Here is a 24,059-nt window from a genome sequence, read left to right on the forward strand (position 1 = left end):
CGAACGGATTTCTTTAATCTCAGTGCTAGCTACTACGAATGAAGGCTTTGAGTGTGTGTGTGTGTGTGTGTGTGTGTGTGTGTGTGTGTGTGTGTATGAGTGAGAGAGAGAGAGAGAGAGAGAGAGAGAGAAACGAAATTGCAACTGCACAAATTCTTCTGCACAAGGGTTCTATTTATAGAACCACTTGTGTGGGCTGTAAGCTAAAAAGCCTACTTAGGTGTATGTGGCCCATATCTTATAATATGTCAAAATCAATTAAGCGCGTGGTACCTTACCATATGTCATATTCTACTTAAGTACACCGTACCTTACGATGTTCTACAATTCACTTAAGTGCACCATACCTTACAGTGTTCCTTAGTTACTTTATCTCTCATCAATCCGTCCTTTTGTGTGTGACCCTGTAGGTTTTCGCGGCATTGGCAATTATATTAAATCACGTATTTAACATAATAAATAGTGAGCGGTATCTAGCAACACATCACTGCTACCTAAGACACGAAAATGTCATGTGATTTGACAAATCCTTTTGTGATAATACTTGTGTGTACAATTACTATTTTGCCCTTATGTATGTATTGAACACAAGGCATGGACCGTGTCATCATTGTCCAATTCAATATTGGACCCATAGACATTTATCCTGTTACGTAGGATGGGCAAATTCCATCTAGGTCACTCATGTCCCTCAACATGCTTCGTGGAGTACCCATCAACTGTCTTTATGGTCATCCAGTTACGGATAACATTTGATCAGCAATAAGGCACTTGACTTTACATCTAGGGTCCATAGTGGTTTCAAGTCGAAGGGTGGTATACACCATTATCACCATGAGAATAACTTATGACACTTTGCATAACATTTTATATAGTATTCTCATAGCGGGTCAATCCAGTATAAATATTACTCTTAATATTCATTCCTATGTTAAGACTTGATAACTCCTTATCCATGATCCATGAGATGTGATCATCAGTTTATATACATAATAGTCTTAATGCTTTAATGTTATCCCATTTCACAATAAATCTCGACTACGGATACTTTAAGAATAATGTCCTTATGTTTAATGTGATCTCATGATTAAGTCACACTTGATACATTAAACGGACTAGCTATTCTAGGGACTTTATTCAACAAACATAATAAAGAAAAAGCCTTTTATTATTAATAAATAATTCGATACAAGTACCAAAAGTATTGGCCTTTAGGGCTTACACCAATAATCTCCCACTAGCACTAGAGTCAATCAGGCATACCCCTAATGCCCATAGATCTAGCATGGCCATCATGCTTCTATTGCGCAAGAGGCTTAGTCAGTGGGTCAGCAATATTGTCAAGTGTAGGTACTCTGCATATTTTCACATCTCCTTTATTTATTATCTCTCGAATGAGGTGATAACGCCTTAGTATGTGTTTGGATTGTTGGTGAGATCTAGGCTCCTTAGCATGTGCGATAGCACCATTGTTATCACAATAGAGACCAATGCGATCCATAATGTTGGGAACTACGCCAAGTTCACTAATGAACTTTTTGATCTAAACAACTTCCTTTGTTGCACTTGAGGCAGCAATATACTCGGCCTCGGCTGTAGAATCAACAATTGTATCTTGCTTTAAACTTTTCCAGCTCACAGCGCCACCGTTTAAGCAAAACACATAACCAGATTGCGGTCTAAAGTCATCCTTTTCTGTCTGGAAGCTAGCATCGGTGTATCAAATTACAACAAGCTCTTCCTGACCTCCATATATCAAGAATGAGTCCTTAGTCCTTCTCAAATACTTAAGGATATTCTTGACAACTACCCAATGAGCATCACCGGGATCAGATTGGTACCTATTCGTTGCACTTAAAGCATACGAAACATCTCGTCGAGTACATAACATGGCATACATGATAGATCCTATTGCAGATGCATATGGAATCTTATTCATGCGATCCTTTTTTTCCTTAGTTGAAGGGGATTGTGTTTTTGATAGACACAAGCCATGTTGCATAAGTATGAATCCTTTCTTGGAGTCATGCATATTAAAGCGTCTCAACACTTTGTCAATGTATGTACTCTGACTTAGGCCAAGCAGTTTTTATGATCTATCTCTATAGATCTTGATTCCTAATATATAGGCTGCTTCACCCAGGTCCTTCATAGAAAAGCATTTCCCCAACCAAGACTTTACTTGTTGTAAATATGGACATCGTTTCCAATGAGTAATATGCCATCTACATATAATACCAAGAAAACGATCATGTTAACCTTCTTGTAGACACAAAGCTCATCTTCGTTCTTGATGAATCCATATTATTTTACTGTTTCATCAAAACGAAGATTCAAGCTTCTGAAAGCTTGCTTCAATCCATAGATTGATCTTTGTAACTTACATATCTTTTGGGCTTCTTCTGGTATGTCAAATCCTTCAGGTTGTGTCATGTACACATCCCCAAGAAGATTCCCATTAAGGAAAGCAGTTTTGACATCCATCTACCATATTTCATAATCATGATATGCAGCGATAGCAAGTAAAATCCGAACAGATTTAAGCATTTCAACTGGTGAAAAGGTTTCATCATAGTCAACCCCATGAATTTGTTTATATCCTTTTGCAACCAGTCTTGCCTTATAGGTATGTACCTTACCATTCATGTCAATCTTCCTTTTGAAGACCCACATGCATCCTATAGGGTTAACTCCTACATGAGGCTCTACGAAGGTCCAAACTTGGTTTGTGTACATGGAATCCATTTCAGATTTCATGGCTTCTAGCCACTTCTCAGACTCGGGACCATTTACGGCCTCTTGGTAGGTCACATGCTCATCTTGATACATGAGTAATACATCACCTTGATCAGTTATGAGATATCCATATCTCTCAGGTAGGTGAGGTATTCTGCTTGACCTACGTTGGTCTTGTTCTACTTGAGAATGTTGCTCTTCCACAACTACTTGTGTTTCCTGTTCTAATTCATCCATAGGTGTATCAATGCTTTGTGATTCTTGAATTTCTTCAAGCTCTACTTTCCTCCCACTGATTCCTTTGGAAATAAAATCCTTTTCTAGGAAAACTCCAGTTCGAGCGACAAACATTTTGCCCTCAGAAGGATTGTAGAAGTAATAACCTCTTGTTTCTTTAGGATACCCCACAAATAAGCATTTGTCAGATTTGGGCTCAAGCTTAGTTGGAATTTTTCGTTTCACATAAACTTAGCAACCCCAAATCTTCATGCAAGACATATGTGGTTTCTTACCACTTCATATCTCATATGGTGTCTTCTCAACCTTTTTGGATGGAACACGGTTAAGTGTCTAAGTTGCTGTCAATGGTGCATGTCCCTTAAAGGAGTTTGGAAGATAAGCGTGATTCATCATGGATCGGACCGTGTCTTACAAGGTTCGATTTCTTCTCTCAGATACACCATTACATTGAGGTGTTCTAGGATGAGTAAGTTAGGATAGGATCCCACACTCTTTCAGATGGTCATCAAACTCTAGGCTTAAATACTCACCACCTTGATCCGATCGAAGAGTTTAAATATTCTTACCTATTTGGTTTTATACTTCATGCTTAAATTCCTTGAACTTTTCAAAGGACTCTGATTTGCGTTTCATTAAATACACATAACCATATCTACTGAAATCATCAGTAAATGTGATGAAATACTGAAAACCTCCTCTGGCTGGTATGTTCAATAGTCCACATACATCAGTATGTATCAGGGCCAAAAGATCATTAGCTCTTTGTCATCTTTCCAATTAAACAAGATCTGCATGTCTCACATGATTCATAATCAAAAGATTCCAAAAGTCCATCTTTATGGAGTTTGGAAATGCGCCTCTCATTTATGTGGCCTAATCGACAATGCCAAAGGTAAGTTGGATTTAACTCATTAGGTTTCATCCTTTTAGTATTAATGTTATAAATAGGTATTTCAAGATCAAGGACATATAGTCCATTGTTCATTTGTGCAGTAGCATAGAATATATCATTCAAATAAATGGAGCAACAATTATTCTCTATTATAAATGAAAAACCAAACTTGTCTAAACAAGAAACAAAAATAATGTTCCTGCTAATTGTAGGTACATAATAAAAGTTCTCTAACTGAATTATTAAACCACTAGGTAAAGTTAATACATAAGTTCCTATGGCTAAAGCAACAACCTTTGCTCCATTGCCAACTCGTAGGTTAACTTCACCTTTTGCCAAATCTCTACTCCTTTTTAGCCCCTGCACATTGGTACAAATGTGAGATCTGCATCCAGTATCTAATACCCATGATGCAGAAGTAGATAAATTAATTTCAGTAACAAAAATACCTGAAGTTGAAGTCTCTACTCCAATCTTCTTATCTTCCAGGTACTTTGGGCAGTTTCTCTTCCAGTGTCCGGTCTTACCGCAATGGAAGTAAGTGCCTTCCTTTGTTATGCCTCCACTAGGCTTCAAAGCGGCAACAATGGGTTTGGGTTTGGCAACTTCCTTGCCTTTCCCTTTATCACCCTGCTTGGTGGGTTGTTTGTTCTATCCCTTTCCATTTTTGATCATCAGAATGAACTTCCCTTTTGACTTTAGATTCTGCTCAACAATTCTTAACATGGCTAGCAGTTCAGGAAGAGATTTGTCCATATCATTAATATTGAAATTAAGGATAAATTGACTGAATCTATCTGGCAACGATTGCAAGATCAAATCAGTCGCAAGTTCCTTTCCGAGGGGAAAACCCAACCTCTCAAGGTTCTCCATATACTCAATCATCTTAAGCACATGGGGACCTACAGGGGCCCCCTTAGCTAACTTGCCTTAAAAAGAGGCTTTTGAAACTTCAAACCTTTCATGCCTTGCTTGCTCTTGATAGAGCACCTTCAGGTGTTCGATCATATCGAACGCTGCCATGTTCTCATGTTACTTTTGCAACTTTGAGTTCATGGTAGCTAGCATGAGGCAAGCAGTTTCATTGGCATCATCGACATGCTTCTTATAAGCATCTCTTTTTTCCTTAAATGCAGAACTAGGAGGTTCCTCTTCAGGAACAGGTTTCTCCAAGACATACAACTTTCTACCATGTTCGAGGACAATCCTCAGATTCCGGTGCCAATCCAGAAAATTTGTCCCAGAAAATTTGTCCTTGTCAAGGATTAATCGCAAAATGTTGTTAGAGGTGTTTGTTGTCATGGTAGTCTACATGAAAATAATGAAAATATAAGTATCAATAACATATTTAATTAGGCCTCAAATTAAATATGCTCCCACTATTTTACTCAAAACAAATGACCCACACCATTTGATTCGGAAAATCCCGTTGGAAGATTTTCTAGTGGGTCGAGATCCACATTTCACTTTGTTTTAAATCCGTGAAGGCGGATTACACAAAACTAGTTTATTTAGGTAGGAACCCCTTCCAAATGTATCTAATACAACTCTCGAATATTTTAGTTGGGTGAATAACTCCTTATTCCAATCCATCACATGGATCATTTCCAACTCTTGCTTCTAAACATATATAATCTTATTATTATTTGTTTAGTTAAGTTTGACCCATTGTTTTAGCAATTGGATATTACAATTATCCGGTCGCACCTTACTAATATAGAATATGCACCTCACGTAGGCGAAACCTACATTATTCGATACTAGTCTTGATGAGTGCTAAAACTTGGAAAGCATAAACTTAATATTTAATTTGAGGGAATTTGCAATTATTCCGATCTCACCGGCTTATTTATCATATGAATCGTCTCTCACATGTATTAACATACATTCACATGTATCAACATATATAATGAAACAGTTATGGCCCTTAGTGTAATCGTTCTTGTTGGTTCTAAGTGTTGGCAATAATTTTGGTAAAATAAAGAGTGTTCACAAGATGTTATGTGTGATGTCTTAACATAAGATATCCTATGTACCTGTTGGAGTTCAAGAACATAATCATGCAGGATTGTTTCAGAATGTCATATACAATGCCATGGCTTCTGAGAATATGTTCCTGCTGGAGTTAAAATGGAAAAACATAATTATGCAGGATTGTATCAGGATGTCATACACGATGTCATGACATCTGATGTTTGTGTACCTGCTGGAAGTTATAAAAGGAATTATGGAATTATGCAGGATTTTTCCAGGATGTCAGACCCGATGTCATGACATCATGTACACAGAACATTCAGTGTGAATGTCTGGTGTTTTGTGATTGCACAATTAATGGCAATCTATGTATGATTGAAGATCTGATTTGTAGGCGCATTCAATCATGGATTACAACCTGATTTACTTATTTTCCAAGGAGATCTAACCAGTTGTTATGAAAAGATTTAATTGGAAAATAGATTTAGGGTTTTCAAGATGTCCAAGCCCAGCTGAAAGCTTCTATAAAAAGGGACTTAGAAAACCTGTTTTACAACACAACCAATACTAAGCGAAATATAGAGAGAGAGCTAGGGTTTGTGTCTGTTTAGTCGTGAGACTTGTAAGCCATTCAAGTCATCTTTTGATGATTGAATTGGACTGATTTGTGGTTGTAATTTGTCACTCTAAAGCTGTTAAGCAAGAGTGTGTGTCTACTTGATCAAAGTTGTGAAGCAAGATCAAGTGTGTGTCTACTTGATCAATGATGTGAAGCAAGATCAAGTGTGTGTCTTCTTGATTGAAACTGTGAAGTAAAATCAAGAGTGTGTTATTGAAAAGTGTTTTTTTTCTCAAGGGATTGTTGTTTAAGATCACATGTATGATTGTAGGGAAGTGAGTGGGTTCTCATATCTAAGAGTGCTTAGGTAGAAATTGCACGGGTAGAGATTAGGTGAGAAAGACTGTAACTTGTTGAAGTGTACGGAGAGTCTTTGAACTGATTCTATTTTAGTGAATTTCCTTCCTGGCTTGGTAGCCCCCAGACGTAGGCGAGTTGCACCGAACTGGGTTAACAATTGCTTGTGTCATTTGCTTTACCATTCTGTATCTTTATCCTGTTTGTGTTAACAAATATTAGTGTCGTGACATTACCTTCGACATCTTATATATGATACCAGAATTTCAATTGGTATCAGAGCAGGCATCCTGCTCTAGTTCTGGGTGAGATCTAGGGACAATACTTTCTGGTACAATGGAGAGAGATGGAGGATCTGTTCACAGGCCACCAATATTGGATGGTTCTAACTATGACTATTGGAAACCTCGAATGGTAGCCTTTCTAAAATCTCTTGATAACAAGGCTTGGAAGGCTGTGTTAACAGGCTGGGTGCATCCTATAATTACTAAAGAAGGAGAAGCCACTACTGAGAAGAAGCCTGAAGAACAATGGTCCAAGGAGGAGGATGACTTAGCCATTGGGAATTCTAAAGCATTGAATGCCATCTTCAATGGTGTTGACAAGAATATTTTCAGGTTGGTAAACAACTGTGAAGTGGCTAAAGATGCTTGGAACATCCTCAAGACCACTCATGAAGGCACATCTATAGTAAAGATGTCTAGACTACAGCTGCTCACCTCCAAGTTTGAAAATTTGAGGATGAAAGAAGATGAGAATATCCATGAATTTCATATGAGTATCCTTGAATTAGCTAATGCCTCAGGAGCCCTGGGAGAAAAGATGTCAGATGAAAAATTGGTAAGAAAAATACTCAGGTCACTACCTAAGAGATTTGCTATGAAAGTGACTGCCATAGAAGAATCTCAAGACATTTCCAACATGAGAGTTGATGAGCTGGTTAGTTCTCTCCAAACCTTTGAGATGGGATCGAATGATGGTTCTGAAAAGAAAACTAAAAGCATTACCTTCATATCAAACACAGAAGAGGAAAATAGTCAGGATGTTGATGAAGATTTGGCCAATGAAGTTGCAATGCTGGGGAGACAGTTCAACAGATTATTAAAAAAAATGGATGTAATATCCAAGGCAAATGTCAAGAACATCTCATCTGACATCAACAATGAAAGAAGAGCAAGATCAGATGAGAAGCTCAAAGAAGGAAAAGAGGTACAATGCTATGAATGTGATGGTTATAGACACATCAGGACTGAATGTGGAACCTACCTCAAGAAGCAGAAGATGAGTCTTGCTTCCACCTAGTCTGATGAGAGTGAAACAGAGGAAGCTGCAAATCTTGTGACTGCTTTGACAGGAAGATGAGGATCTGATGAAGACTCAAGTGATGATGAAGTAACCTTTAAAGAATTGGCCTCTACCTATAGAAATTTGTGTCATAAAAGTGTAGAGCTGTGCAAACAGGTTGAAAGCCAGAAGAAGGAAATAACTCAACTTGAGGATGAGAAGGTAGAATACTTGGAAACCATCTCCAAATTACAAACAGAAGTAGTGGTTCTGAATGCCAAGCTAGATGAAAATCAACAAGCTGAAAGTCAGAAGATAACACAACTAGAGAGTGAGAAGGAAGATCATGTGAAAACCATCACTAAGTTGAAAACTGAAGTCATGTTCCTAAATTCTAAACTAGAAGAGATGACCAAGCATGTAAGGATGTTAAGCAGTGGATCTGACTCCTTAGACAAGATTCTCCAAACTGGACAAATAACAAGAGACAAATCTGGCATTGGGTATAATGACTCAAAGCCTGAGAACAGTTACACTGGTGCCAAACCTCAAGCCAAACCTAAGTGCATCCATAATAAAAGTAAACCTGTGATGTCACATCATATGTCACAACACCAGAGGAGAAAACAGCAGAGTGGGAAACACCAAAGATGGAGATGCCATTACTGTGGGAAATTTGGTCATCTGAAGCCTTTCTGCTATAAGCTGTATGGTTATCCTAGCCATGTTCATCATCAGAATCACTATCAATCCAGACCCAAACAGCACAGGCCTATCATCAAGAAGCAATGGGTTCCTAAGACTAATGTTACAAGTCTAATAACTCACATTCCCCTCAGAATCTCAGCCAAAGAAGAGTGGTATTTTGGTAGTGGATGTTCTAGACACATGACTGGAAACCAAGACCTGCTAACTGACCTGCATCATCATACCATAAGCCATGTAACCTTTGGAGATGGAGCAAAAGGTGAAATCAAGGGAACAAGTAAGCTTGATTGTCTTGGAGTTCCTAAACTTGACAAGGTTCTACTTGTTAAGGGCTTGACTGCAAATCTAATAAGCATCAGTCAACTATGTGATCAAGGTCTGAATGTTAACTTCACCAAAACTGAATGTCTAATTTTTAACAAAGATAGTGAAGTGATTATGAAAGGAATCAGGACCAAAGACAACTGTTACATGTGGAACTCTCAAATGGATTATTCCTCAAAATGTTCATATGTCAAAGAGGAAGAGATGCAGATGAGTATAGCTGCTAGAAGAACCCTCAAGAGTAATGAGAGACAAGTCTGTGGGAAATGTTAGACAAGGATGTCACACCAGAAGCTCAGACTTAACCTCACTTTCAAAGGAGAAAAGGTCATGATGGCCCAAACAACTGAGAGGTTAGATCAAATAAGTGGACATGTCACCAGTCATATGCAGTCTGGAACTGGAGAGAGCATTGTTGGAACTAGGCCACAAGGGACTATGTGTCTATCTCAAAGCAAAAATGCCAAGAACAATGTGGATAAGATTGGGATGACACCGACTCCTACACATGTGGAAGGTGAAAATGGTGTTCATAATGAATATATAGAAGATGGAAGTAGTTGGTCTCAACTGGGTTGGATGAAACTACTAATGATTGCATACAATGTCACACACGATGTCATGACATTGTATTATGACAACCTGAATGCTGCAACTAGGTCCAAAAATCATATTCAGCACATGTGGACCAAGTACAGCTTTTGCTATCATCACTCCATTAGAAAATTCGTGGAAGAAAAATTCATAGGTCTAAAGCATGAAAAGGAACTAGCTGACAAGGTTGCAAGGAATTTGGGTGATATTCAATTTGAATATGAAAGAGGGAAATTAGGGATTTGAACTCTTGTGAAATTATGGCAATTAAAGTGGAAAAGAAAAGGAAATAAAAATAGTGTCTGCCCACTTAAAAGAAAGAGCCACATTAATGATAAATCATTCCCTAGCATTGAAAATATTATCTATGCCATTAGCACACGCTACCTAAACACGGCAATTTCCATCTCCATTCAACTTCTCAGAGAAACTCAGCTAGGGCAAAGAAATTTCTTTCAAAAGTTCTACAACATGTCTCAACATCCATCATCTTCTGGTTCAAAACCCCCTCATCATGCAAAGACTCCCTCCATGGAGTTTCTAGATGAAGACGTGATGGACATTACTCCTCTTTGTGTGATACCAGGTGATACCCTAGGTCCCTCTTCCATGGCTGGAAATAAGCAAGGTAATATCCCTGATAAATCTCCTCTTCCAAATGACATGCATTATGCTGATCGTGCCATTAGAAACCTAGTTACTAGGATTCTAAGTGAAGGGCATGAAGTCAAGGGTGTTTCTACCCCTCTGTCCAAAAGGGACCCCTCTCCTGAGGAGGAACCCCAAGCTGAGAAAGATGATGACTCATCTAGATCAGAAAAGGAAGTGGCTGCTGAGGGGCTATGTTCTTTAGGTAAAACCCTACCTAGCAAGAAACCAACAAATATGTCTCAGGAGAATATTATTGACCTAGAGGAAGAAAGCTCTGAAGAAGAGGATGACACTTTGGTCCATCTTGTAAAACCAAGTGTAGTTAAGAAACTGAGGACTAGAAAAGGGAAAAGTGTGGCTAAAATGAGAACAGCAAGAAGAGTGAAAAAGGCTATTGGTGTAGGACCCTCCAAATCTTGGAGTAAAGTTGAGGTTAGGAAAAGGAAAGAAAGAGACAGTTCTAACTCTGATAAGGATGTCGAAGACGATGTCCCAGACATCTCCCTTACAAAAAGGCAGGTTGTTAAGAAGTCTCCTAGCAAAGCTGATGCTGTGCACCTAGACAATATCTCCATCCATTTAGAAGATGGTGCTGCAAAATGGAAATTTGTCATTCAGAGGAGGATAGCTGTTGAAAGAGAGCTTGGAAAAGAGGCTGTAGAGGTAAAGGAAGTAATTGATTTGATTAAAAATGTTGGACTAATGAAGAATGTGGTTGCTCTACCCCAATGTTATGAGGGGTTAGTAAAAGAGTTTATTGTGAATATCCCTGAGGATATTTATGAAAGGAGCAGCAGGGAGTTTTGCAAGGTTTTTGTAAGGGGTAAATGTGTGAGATTCTCACCAACCATTATCAACAAGTTCCTAGGAAGAGGAACTGATGGAGGAGTGGATTTAGAGACTACAGACAATGAGGTCTGTAGGACTATTACAGTTGGCCAAGTTAAGGAATGGCCTAGTAGGAATCACCTATCAGCTGGCAAGCTAACTGTCAAATATGCCATCTTGCACAAGATTGGTTCAGCTAATTAGGTGCCTACTAATCATATCTCTACCATCTCCATTGGTCTTGGAAGAACCATTTATGTAATTGGAACCAGGATTAACTATGATTTTGGAAAGTTTATGTTTGACCAAATTATCATACATGCCTCCACAAATGTTGTAAAGTTGCCCATTGCCTTCCCATCCATTATTTGTGGTATTATCTTGAGTCAACAACCAGGCATACTCAATACAAATGACATTCCAAGCAGAAGAAATCCCCCACTATCCATTCATTATAAGCTATTTGAGGGAAGTCATGTAAATGATGATGTCATGACATTTGCCAGAAGGGAGTCTGCATCTCAAGGAAGCTTAATTTATCAACTAAAAGATATCTGCAAGGAACTGGATAATGGTATAAGGGTAGCCAAGGCAAGAAAAGAAGCTCTGGAAGTTCTTATTAGGAGCCTAGAACAGGAAGAAATGGAGAAGGCTGGTAAAGATTCAGATACCAATACCTCAAGAGAGAGGTCAAAAGCTCAATCTAGTGGCAGCTCTGAAAGCTCTGAAGGCTCTGAAGGTGAAGGTGATACTTCTTCCTCTGATTGATGGTTCCCCCATGTGTGTTGACGACTGAAGATTGAAGACTGTGTGGCTGGAGATGTGTTGATGATGTTTGGAAGACTGAAGTTTTTATTGTTTTTGTTTAAATGTGTAATTTGTGGCACATATTTAGGGAAGATGTGTTATTTTCATGGAAGATGTGTGCACATATTTAGGGGGAGAAGGAGTACCCTTGTGCATTTGTGTGTCTTACTAGTTGCATCCATAACTAGTAATTCTATTTTTGTTGCAAAAATTTAGGGGGAGGAGAAGTACCCTTGTGCATGTGTGTATTACTAGTAGCTATATCTAGTAATTGTGTTTGTTTCTGCTGCTGTTTAAACTGTTGTTTAACTGCTGATAGTTTTCTTGTGAACAAAAAGGACAAATATATGTTTTAGCCAAAATTTGCCAAAGGGGGAGTTTGTTGGTTCTAAGTGTTGGCAACAATTTTGGTAAAACAAAGAGTGTTCACAAGATGTTATGTGTGATGTCTTAACATAAGATATCATATGTACCTGCTGGAGTTCAAGAACATAATCATGCAGGATTGTTTCAGAATGTCATATACAATGCCATGGCTTCTGAGAATGTGTTCCTGCTGGAGTTAAAATGGAAAAACATAATTATGCAGGATTGTATCAGGATGTCATACACGATGTCATGACATCTGATGTTTGTGTACCTGCTGGAAGTTATAAAAGGAATTATGGAATTATGCAGGATTTTTCCAGGATGTCAGACCCGATGTCATGACATCCTGTACACATAACATTCAGTGTGAATGTCTGGTGTTTTGTGATTGCACAATTAATGGCAATCTATGTATGATTGAAGATCTGATTTGCAGGCGCATTCAATCATGGATTACAACCTGATTTACTTATTTTCCAAGGAGATCTAACCAGTTGTTATGAAAAGATTTAATTGGAAAATAGATTTAGGGTTTTTAAGATGTCCAAGCCCAGCGGAAAGCTTCTATAAAAAGGGACTTAGAAAACCTGTTTTACAACACAACCAATACTAAGCGAAATATAGAGAGAGAGCTAGGGTTTGTGTCTGTTTAGTCGTGAGACTTGTAAGCCATTCAAGTCATCTTTTGATGATTGAATTGGACTGATTTGTGGTTGTAATTTGTCACTCTAAAGCTGTTAAGCAAGAGTGTGTGTCTACTTGATCAAAGTTCTGAAGCAAGATCAAGTGTGTGTCTACTTGATCAAAGTTGTGAAGCAAGATCAAGTGTGTGTCTTCTTGATTGAAACTGTGAAGTAAAATCAAGAGTGTGTTATTGAAAAGTGTTTTCTTTTCTCAAGGGATTGTTGTTTAAGATCACAGGTGTGATTGTAGGGAAGTGAGTGGGTTCTCATATCTAAGAGTGCTTAGGTAGAAATTGCACGGGTAGAGATTAGGTGAGAAAGACTGTAACTTGTTGAAGTGTACAGAGAGTCTTTGAACTGATTCTATTTTAGTGAATTTCCTTCCTGGCTTGGTAGCCCCCAGACGTAGGTGAGTTGCACCGAACTGGGTTAACAATTGCTTGTGTCATTTGCTTTACTATTTTGTATCTTTATCCTGTTTGTGTTAACAGATATTAGTGTCGTGACATTACCTTCGACATCTTATATCTGATACCAGAATTTCAGTTCTCCCAAGCCAATGAGAGAACATAAGCTAACCTAATAACGATCTAAGCTTCTCCAAGCAAGATCTTCAAGGTTGTCCTCCTTTGATATTGTATTCTTCTATATCTTCATAAAATTACATTACATAAAAGAAACTCGTTTTACAGGCGAGGGAGTGAGATGAGAAAAGAAGTTACATTAAGAGATTAAAAGAGAGGCACGACACGCAAGTCGTATTTTAAAATCCCAAAACAAAATAAAGGAAAACTAAGGCCATAACCGATCACCACAAGACAATAATAATAAACACATTATTATTATTAATTTAAATTCTGTTAATTAATTAAAACCAAATTAAATTTCAACGATCGATCACACTACGCAGAGTTAGCCAGGGGTCAGCAGACGGGGGTCAAGGGGGCAGCGCCCCCTTGCGGGGTTGTTAGGGGCAACGCCCCGATGCAAAATTTTAATGAACAATTCATTTGAAATCGACATCGTTTTTCGCATCAACACTTGATACTTTAAAGCACAACTCTTGTGCAGTCATAACCCTAATCGCATAACTCTTTGACAACATAACCCTTGTGCTGTCATGAACCCTAATGCACCAATTTTAGACCGTCAAACACACCTCGATTGTTACTTCAGTATGATTGATCAACACGTCATTGCTTCACCATACTAATGTCAGATCAAGAAGCAAGTGATCATTGATCGCTCAAAGGAAAACAACCATTAAGTGTTTGAATGAACGAAACAGAAATAGTATATCATATATACCGTATTTTGCATCAGGATTACTTATATCATATATATAACTTGATCGATCTCAATTGTGTAACCTATGGACGATCGATGTATCACTGCTTCACCATACTAACGTCGAATTCTAAAGCATAGTCAACATCAATCATCCAAATCGTAAACACATGATGCCAAATTTAATTACTCATTTATTCTTTGATTCATTCTGTTTTTTGATCGTATTAATACAGAAAATACAAAAAATAAACAGCGATCAGATGCATGGTTTCGTAAGTGGCTCTGATACCACTGAAGGAAAATAGCGATCCAAAACGCAGCGAAATTAAAAAAATTTCTTCTTTAGTGATCCTTACGAATGTGCATGATCAGTGATGAAATTGTTACCTCTTGTGGCGATTGAGACCTTTGATGCGGATCTATGGAGCGATCACGAATGTTGAATGGTGACAACGCCTCTACTCAGTCCACACGAACAGATTCCTTCAATCTCAAGCTGCTACAAATGAAGGCTTTGAGTGTGTGTGTGTGTGTGTGTGTGTGTGTGTGTGTGTGTGTGTGTGTGTGTGTGTGTGAGAGAGAGAGAGAGAGAGAGAGAGAGAGAGAGAGAGAGAGAGAGAGAGAGAAACGAAATTGCAACTGCACAAATGCTTCTATATAAGGGTTCTATTTATATAACCACTTGTATGGGCTGCAAGCTAAAAAGCCCACTTAAGTGTATGTGGCTCATATCTTATAATATGCCAAAATCACTTAAGCGCATGGTACCTTACCATATTTCGTATTCTACTTAAGTACACCGTACCTTACGATGTTCTATAATTCACTTAAGTGCATCGTACCTTACAGTGTTCCTTAGTTACTCTATCTCTCATCAATCTGTCCTTTTGTGTGTGACCATGTAGGTTTTCGCGGCATTGGCAATTACATTAAATCACGTATTTAACATAATAAATACTGAGCGGTATCTAGCAACACATCATGGCTACCTGTTGTACCCCTAAATTTGCCCTCCCCTTTCTCACCTATGTATATAATCACTTGATCAGAAGATGACTTGCATACATCCATAACTCATCCACATGCATGGATTCAAAAGAAACTTGGGCCCATAAAGCTAGGGCTTACACAGGTATCAAAGTCCAAAGGCATGGGTTGATCACATCTTCAGCATGGGGGATGTGAAACCCTAATGATGGTGGTGAAGGTTTGACTTCAACAAAGTTGTGACCAAACAACCTAGGGCCTTCAAAACCCTAATTTCTTAAGGCAGGATCTCTTGGAGCCTCCATAGGCCTCATCTTGGTCTCCAAAGCCCTAATCAGGAGATGGTAATCAAATGAACTTGGTTGCTTGATTGTGTATTCATTGTCAATTTGCTTGACCTAACCTTTCTTGGAGCATTGGTTTTAGTTCAAAGTCAATGGTGCTATTCATTTGGCTGTGGACACATCTTTGATCCTAGTCATCTGAACAATCAAACCCCCTGTGTTTCAAGCCACTTGTTGGTCATGCCATTAGTTCATGGACTCTTTGTCAAAACCCTAGCCTTATGGTCTCATTTGATGGCCTTGTTCATGTACATTATCAGTCAAGTTATTTTTCAAAAGTCTAACATCAAAGTCATAAAACAAGACAATTTGGAAACCAATTTCAATCATTTTTCAAACCATTTCAATCTATTACATGTCACTTTAAACCATTACATGTGATTCTACACAAGAAAATACACAATTTGACATCTTTGACCAATTGTTGACTTTGGTCAACAGTTGACTTTTTAGTCAACTTTGACCTAAGTCAACCCAAAACCCTAATACCCTAAATTTCACCATGATCATCAATCCATTGTCCATGTACAAAGAAAATGCCAAAAAAATGAAGTTTTGACCAATTGTTGACTTTGGTCAACAATTGACTTTTTGGTCAACTTTGACCAAAGTCAATCTCCCTTTTTTTTACCATCAAAAATCTAACCTAACCTAATTTGCCTTGATTCTTCATCCAATCTTCATGCTTGGTGGTGCTTTCCCTTGATTACTTCATTTGCAAGTAAGTGACTTTGTGCACACCATGCTATTTGAACATCTTTGAATCAACAACCATTAGCCTTGGTCTATCCCAAATTAGGTCTAAAGAGTTCTCTAACAATCCAACATAATCCTTTGCTTATCACTCATAGCTCTTACCAAGGATACAATACACCAAACCTTGAAAACACATGACCTAGCCAAGGGAAACCCTATGCCAGCCATGCTGCTGCAAGCAGTTCATGTTACAAGTTGCTTTGCCTTGCCCAATACCTTCCAGCAGCACTGAACCTACACTTGACCTTGAGCTTGTGATGGTGATAATGGCTCATGGGAGCTACATGGAAATCTCCCTGTATAAATGGTCCAACATAACCAACCTCAGGAAGCTTCATACCAGCCCAAGGCCAACTGCAGACCTTAATCACCCTGCTGCACCAAGCCTAACATCAAGCCCTGACCTGCAACAAACCTGCTCCAAGCACACTAGCATCCTGCCCAACAATCCAAAACAGTTCAGTGAAAAAAAAGCATACAGTTGAAGGGTCAAGCCAAAATAATTAACCAAAATCATGTCACAATACTTAAACATCACACATGCCATAACACAACCTCATCATAGCCAGTCTAGCAGCTAACATGAAGCCACAACAACCAGATTCATAAGCAATCCTGCATCCACAAAGTCAGAGAGCCAATGTAAAGTCATGCTGCCAAACTGTCCAAGTCAGGGTAATGTATTGTTGAATATGGAAGCTATGCTACCTAAAACAAAGCAATACCTGTCAAGCAAACATTGGAGATGTGAACAATAGCATAGTGGACAACAGGACAAGGACAATATGGACAACCCCTTAAACTAGTGTGAAGTGTAATGGATGTGATTGCAGAATTCATCCACTTCCAAGCTACTTGCAGCTTGAGTCCAATGATATAACCACCATGACTACAATATCCTGCCAGTCATCAAATACCAAGCATTAAGTGATCACAGGGAGTATACTAATAGTTCATTACTAACACAAATTAACAAAGATAACATGCCATGAGTGTGGTTCAGTGATTGTGCTCAATACCTGCAGTACACACAACACATTGCCAAGCCATTTGCCCTGTTGTGCCTTGCTGCAATGCCAGACCCGCACAAGCTCAAAACCAGAAGCAAGAACAAATCAGTGCATAAATGATGCAGGCTAAGTGCAAACACATATCCTATCAATCCACACCATGAGATGTACCTCAATATGGATGTAATAATGATTTGCATAACAACAATGCCACTATGAACCTACAAACCACATCAGTGCCTAGTCCAACCACAACCTACCTTGGTCCAAAAAAACTCTTGCATCTAGCCAAGCCAAGACAACAACACCACATGCCTGTACCAAATCCAGATTATTGCAGCAAATCCATTGACATGAGTGCAGTTCATCATCATTCATAATATGGTAGCAACAATCACAATCATCATGGATAGCATATTGCACCAAACCTGCAACATCAAAATAATGTCATAGTAGAACCCTATCCATGTACATGTGTAAGCTCACTTTCAGCAGGTGCGTTAAGACTAAAATTATCCAAGATCATGGATACAAGCTGCAACATAACACAAACATACACAACAGTTCAAGCCTTTGCAAGTTGGCATGATAACATTGAGAAGTGCAAGAAGATAGAAGGCTCATTGCAACAGGGTCATGGCAAGGTATATGCTAACAAAGATTTCACCAAGACATGCCATAGTAGTTCTCTAACAGTTGTTTTTCAACCAACCATAGCAGGAAAAGCAAATAACATCCACACATAAGTTTTTCCTACAACCAAGCTAACTAAAAGAGAAACTTGTGTAGCCAGTCATTATGCAAACTTATGGAGTGCAATACCACTTAAATTCAACCTCCTATAGCCAATCATTAATCAATTAACTTAAAACACTAAGTAGCTAAGTTCATTAACTAACCCTAACTAACTGAGTTATGCACAACTAACTGAGTTAGCTCAGTGAGCCAATGCTAACTAACTCCTAACCAAAAGCCAACTGAATCCAAACCTCATTCCAAGCCTACCAAAGTTCCAAACCTCTCATCTACTTAAACAGATCCATCATCATCATTTGGCTCTCTCGAACACTTTGCTCAGAAAATTCACTCTCTCTACAATCTCTTCCCTCACCCTCACCAAAGCTCTCTCTCTCTCAAAAGCCATTGAAGCTTCAATTTAGCTTGAGCTAAACCACCTCACTCTCACTCTGCATCAATCCAGTTCAGAAGAAGAAGAAGGAGACGAAAAGAAGAAGAAAAAGGAAGAATCAAAGTCAAAAAACTTACCGGCGAATTTTCCGATCATCTTCTCCTGTATGTCATTTTTCATTTTGCATCCTTTTCTTGCTCTGAGCATGCCAAAGTGTAGTATCCATGATAGGAAGTAGAAGCCCCATAGTTGTAGAGATTGGTCTGAGACTTACGCCATTTAATTGGAGTTTGGGATGTTAGGGTTCCTCTGTGCTTAGGTGCGATTCCACTAAAGCTATGACTATTTCCCTATTCGTGATTAGCATGACACGGTGCATCCAATGGTAGTGGTGGTTAGGAAAAAGCCAACATCGGCGCCGGCGCGGCGAGCCAAGGTGGACAATGGTGAGGTTGAGTGCGCGTTAGAGTTTTCATTTGAACTCTATTGACTTGGACAAGTCAACAAAGGTGTGTGCTTTGGGCTTAATAAGTTAAGCCTATACCATTTGCTTACTATACACCCTAAATTACTAATACGCCTCCCTAGTGACAATGGAAAAATCAACTTGGGCTTCAAGAGGCCCATTAACATTGTTGCTAATTCGCCATGCCATTTCAACATACACCCCCCTGGTTGGAGTGTTAAAACTCTGTTTGGGCTCAGACGCAACCCATTTTTGTTTTCGCTTCACACCCCCTCCCCCCATTCTTTTTGAATTTTCTTGTTGTACAAAAATCAGCAATGGGCTTATTTTGCAACCCATTAGCCAGAATTCAGTTTACACCACCACCTCTTCCATTTCATACCTCCTGACCCAAATACTTTTTCTTTTATTTTTCTTAATTGATTTCTTTTACAATTTAATTAGGACATTATTAGTTTAATTAGGTTAATCATGGAAATTAGAATTTAAATCTTGATCATTAGGATATTAGAATTTAATTAGGATTTTTGCAATTCTTTTACAATTTAATTAGGACTTTCATTAGAATAATGATTAGGCTTACTTAGAAACAATTAGATCTTGATTAAATTTAGAATTACATTTCTCAACATTAGGTTAAAATTCAAATTTAGGATAGAATCCCTTTAGACCATAGAAGTTGACATATTTTTGGTAAATGACTATTTTGCCCTTTATGGACTTGTTTTGATATTTTGTGTCGAAAATTGCATGTTCCCCTTAGGATTAGAATTCAATCATTGTAGGACTTAACATGGAATTTTAATCAATATTTTGACATGCTCCCTTAGGATTTCTAATCTAACTTAGAATATTCAATCAATTTCTAATGCATGATCCCTTAGGTTAGTTCTAACAAGTACTAATTTCAACTAGATCCAAAATTAGTTCCCTTCAAAACTAAAACCAAACCCCCGATTAAATTGATCAAAAGCAATTTTGATTAATTAAATCCTTTGAACTTGTATAATCCCCCAGTCTAATTGAGTGACCAAAAGACCCTTGGTCACTTAGTAGGACTTTTCTTTCACGCTGTGGAGCTCAAGGCCTCAAGACAAGATTTTCAATCAAGGCATCCTCAGTCATATCGAGCAGCGGATTATTCAAGCACATCAAAGGTGGAAAACTTCAACACTTGTTAACTCAAAGTTAGAAGAGTGTGACACGACCCTTAAGTAATAGAGAAGGAGTGAGACTGGAGTATTCCTACCCCCATTCTAAGTATCTTTGGGTATGGGACGTATGACCCAGTGCTCATCGGATTCACCTTTATTCATAAACTTTAGCACAATTCTAATCATACGATTAACAAGTCTGTCTCTCACTACAATGCAAAAACAACAAAAGGAAGGATAACTTCAACAACTTATCAATCATGAATCAAGTTGTACGATACAAGCCTTAAGTAATGGAGAAGGAGTGGGACTGGAGTATTCCTACCCCCATTCTGAGTATCTTTGGGTATGGGACGTATGACCCAACGCTCATCGTATTCACCTTTATTCATAGACTTTAGTGCAATTTGAATCTGACCATTGATAAGGTTTTCCTCATCATGCTAGAACAATTACAAAGACTCTTCTTCCCCCACTTGAAGTTTAAGACGAGAATTGTACGCCACGAGCCTTAAGTGGTAAAGAAGGAATGAGACTGGAGCTTTCCTACACTCATTCTGGATATCTTTGGGTGCGAGACGTTTGACTCGTTGCTTATCGTATCCACCTTTACCCATAGAATTTAGTGTGATTCTCATCCAGTAACTATCAAGTCTGTCTATTCTATTCAATTCTCAATCATTCCATTCAAATCATTTCAATCTCAATCATCCATTTCCTCTTGCCTCCTATCAATTTCTTTTCAGCCCTAGTGGGCTGAACTACGAAAGCTCTAATTTCCTCATTGCATAATGAGGGTACGTAGGCAGGAGAACCCAGTTTCTTCGCGAGCTACCCTATTTATTAATCAATCATTCTTCATTCATTCAATCAATACCATTCTTTTGAGATCGAATATCACTTTTACTTGGTTTCCATGTTCATCCTTTTAGGACGCTTAATGAACAATCCATTTTTGTGAATCGAGAGTTGTTTGTACTATGTAACAAACACTTAATTCCTTTGTTTTTGGTTATTCCACTACAGTGATACCATGCCTCGAGCCCCTCACTTGTTGGTTTACCTTTACTCTTTGGTTCAGAGTTTATTCCTTCATGGATTCAAGATAATTCTTCTCTTTGATCTCAAATTGTTTATTCCCTAGCAAGTGACTCTCCCTTGCACCCAACAATACTTTCTTGTGGGTCTCATACTCATCCTTTTAGGATGCTTAATGAATAGTCTGCCTTGTGAACCAAGAGTTATTCGTGCTATGCAATCGAAAACTTAATTTATTCTTTTTTCGGTTATTCCAACACGATGTTGTAGGCCCTCGCGTGTTGGTTCATACCAGTTTTACTCTTGAGTTCGAAGCCAGTTATCTTCGTGAGCTCCCTCGATACCATTCTTTTGGTGCAAGTTATAATCTTCATCACTGTATATCTCCCTTTCTTTTTGTTCGTAGTTCCGAACTACGGTTGCTCTGACTTTCTCATTTCACAATGAGAATACGTAGGCACGAGGATGTGAATCCTTGGCAAGCATACTTCTAATTATTCCTCCTTCGCCTTAGGGCATCATCCATATATTTCACTATCCATTACCTACCTTTGGTCATAAATCGTCCACCTAGTGACATATTATACCTTTGACATCAAAATACACTTTCTTTGGAATTCCATATATACCCTTTTAGGACGCCTAATGAATAGTCCACTTTTGTACCTAGAGTTGTTTGTACTATGTAATCAAACACTTAATTCCTTCTTTTTCGGCCAACCATATAGTGATACCATGTCTTAGACCCCTCACTTGTGGTTCATGCCACCTTTCCCTCTATGGTACAAATTCCATTTCTCCCATGGATTCCAAGATACTTTGACTTTCGGTTTCAAACTATACCTTCTCAGTCACTTGTTACCACCAGATACTCTATTCTGTGACTTCGGTCACTTCATTCCATCCATTTCCATGATACCTTCATACTCTACCTTCGTTCACTTCATGTGATATACCTATTATTTGAGCCAAATACATTATACCTTTGTTCTCCATCTTATACTCCTTTTTGTGAACCAAGAGCCGATTTGTTTGTCTTGTCAGACCTTGTAGCTTAGACAAACATCTCCTACTTACTTTGCAGTCGCGTTTAGGCAACCCTTTCTTTTCGGTTATTCCAATACGATGTTCTGGCCCTCACGTATTGGTTCATACCAGTTTTACTCTTGGGTTCACATTTTCACCCCTTGTTGGAGTTCAAACAACATTATTCTTTGGTTCAAACCATACTTCTATCACACTTCTTTTCACCTCCCACCATTAGTTCTCTGAACTACGGAGCTCTGAATTCCTTATTGCACTATGAGGATACGTAGGCATGAGGGCCCTAATCCTCACCGAGCACTTTATCTATTTCCCTTCCTTTCCCCTTATTCTTTTGCGAGTAATCTTTAGATAACACCTATTCGAGCGAGAACAATCAAAACGATTCCCATGGAGTACCATGGATGTTTGGGGTGCTAATACCTTCCCCTTACATAACCGACTTCCTTACCCAGTATATCTCTTTCCCCCGGGTTTTATCGATGTTTTCCCTTACCTCTGGGGATAAATAAAGTTCGATGGCGACTCTGTTGTATGTTCGAGCGTGCGATACGTTCATGTATATTTCCGCTAGCTTCACTATCCAAGACACGAAAATGTCATGTGATTTGACAAATCCTTTTGTGATAATACTTATGTGTACAATTACCCTTTTGACCTTATGTCTATATTGAACACAAGGCATTAACCGTGTTATCCTTGTCCAGTTCAATATTGGGCCCATAGACATTTATCCTGTTACACAGGATGGGCAAATTCCATCTAGGTCACTCATGTCCCTCAGCATTCTTCGTGGAGTACCCATCAACTGTCTTTATGGTCATCCAATTACGGACCATGTTTGATCAGCAATAAGGCACTCGACTCTACATATAGGGTCCATAGTGGTTTCAGGTCGAAGGATGGTATACACCATTATCACCATGAGAATAACTTATGACACTTTGCATAACATTCTATATAGTATTCTCATAGCGGGTCAATCCAGTATAAATATTACTCTTAATATGCATTCCTATGTTTAAGACTTGATAATTCCTTATCCATGATCCATGAGATATGATCATCAGTCTATATACATAATAGTCTTAATGCTTTAATGTTATACCACTTCATAATAAAGCTCAACTACGGATACTTTAAGAATAGTGTCCTTATGTTTAATGTGATCTCATGATTAAGTCACACTTGATACATTAAATGGACTAGCTATTCTAAGGAATTTATTAAACAAACATAATAAAGAAAAAGCCTTTTATTATTAATAAATAATTCGATACAAGTACCAAAAGTATTGGCCTCTAGGGCTTACACCAACAGTCAAAGGGGGAGAAGCAAGATAAAGTTGATATGCATATATTCAGGGGGACTTTTTCATTGCAAACGCATCGTCTCAAGTTTTGCCATCATCAAAAAAAGGGAGTATGCGAGTGCAACTTTTGTTAGATGTGTTTTGTATGATGTCAAAACTAGGATACTTTAGCGTTAATGTATATTTGACGGTATCCTATGATTCTCTATGTGCATCTTAGCATCATGAAGCATAAAAGTATTTGGAAACAACTTGAAAAAAAGTCTCATGCATCAAACATGCATGAAAAATCAATTTTTTTGAAAAATAGCATTACAGGTCGACTTATGGAAAAAATTTCCTGGTTATAGGTTGACACATGCATTCTTTAGGTCGACATGTATGCTGCAGTATTAAAGCATGTGGCTTCTATTTCATGTGCCGAGTCTTCAGGTCGACACATAGGCAGCGCATAATAGTCACAGGTAGACACATGACTTTAGACAGATCGACCTATGCATCAAACAGGTCGACAAATAACTTG

This window comes from Lathyrus oleraceus, chromosome 7 (assembly GCF_024323335.1).
Source record: "Lathyrus oleraceus cultivar Zhongwan6 chromosome 7, CAAS_Psat_ZW6_1.0, whole genome shotgun sequence".
NCBI lineage: Eukaryota > Viridiplantae > Streptophyta > Magnoliopsida > Fabales > Fabaceae > Lathyrus > Lathyrus oleraceus.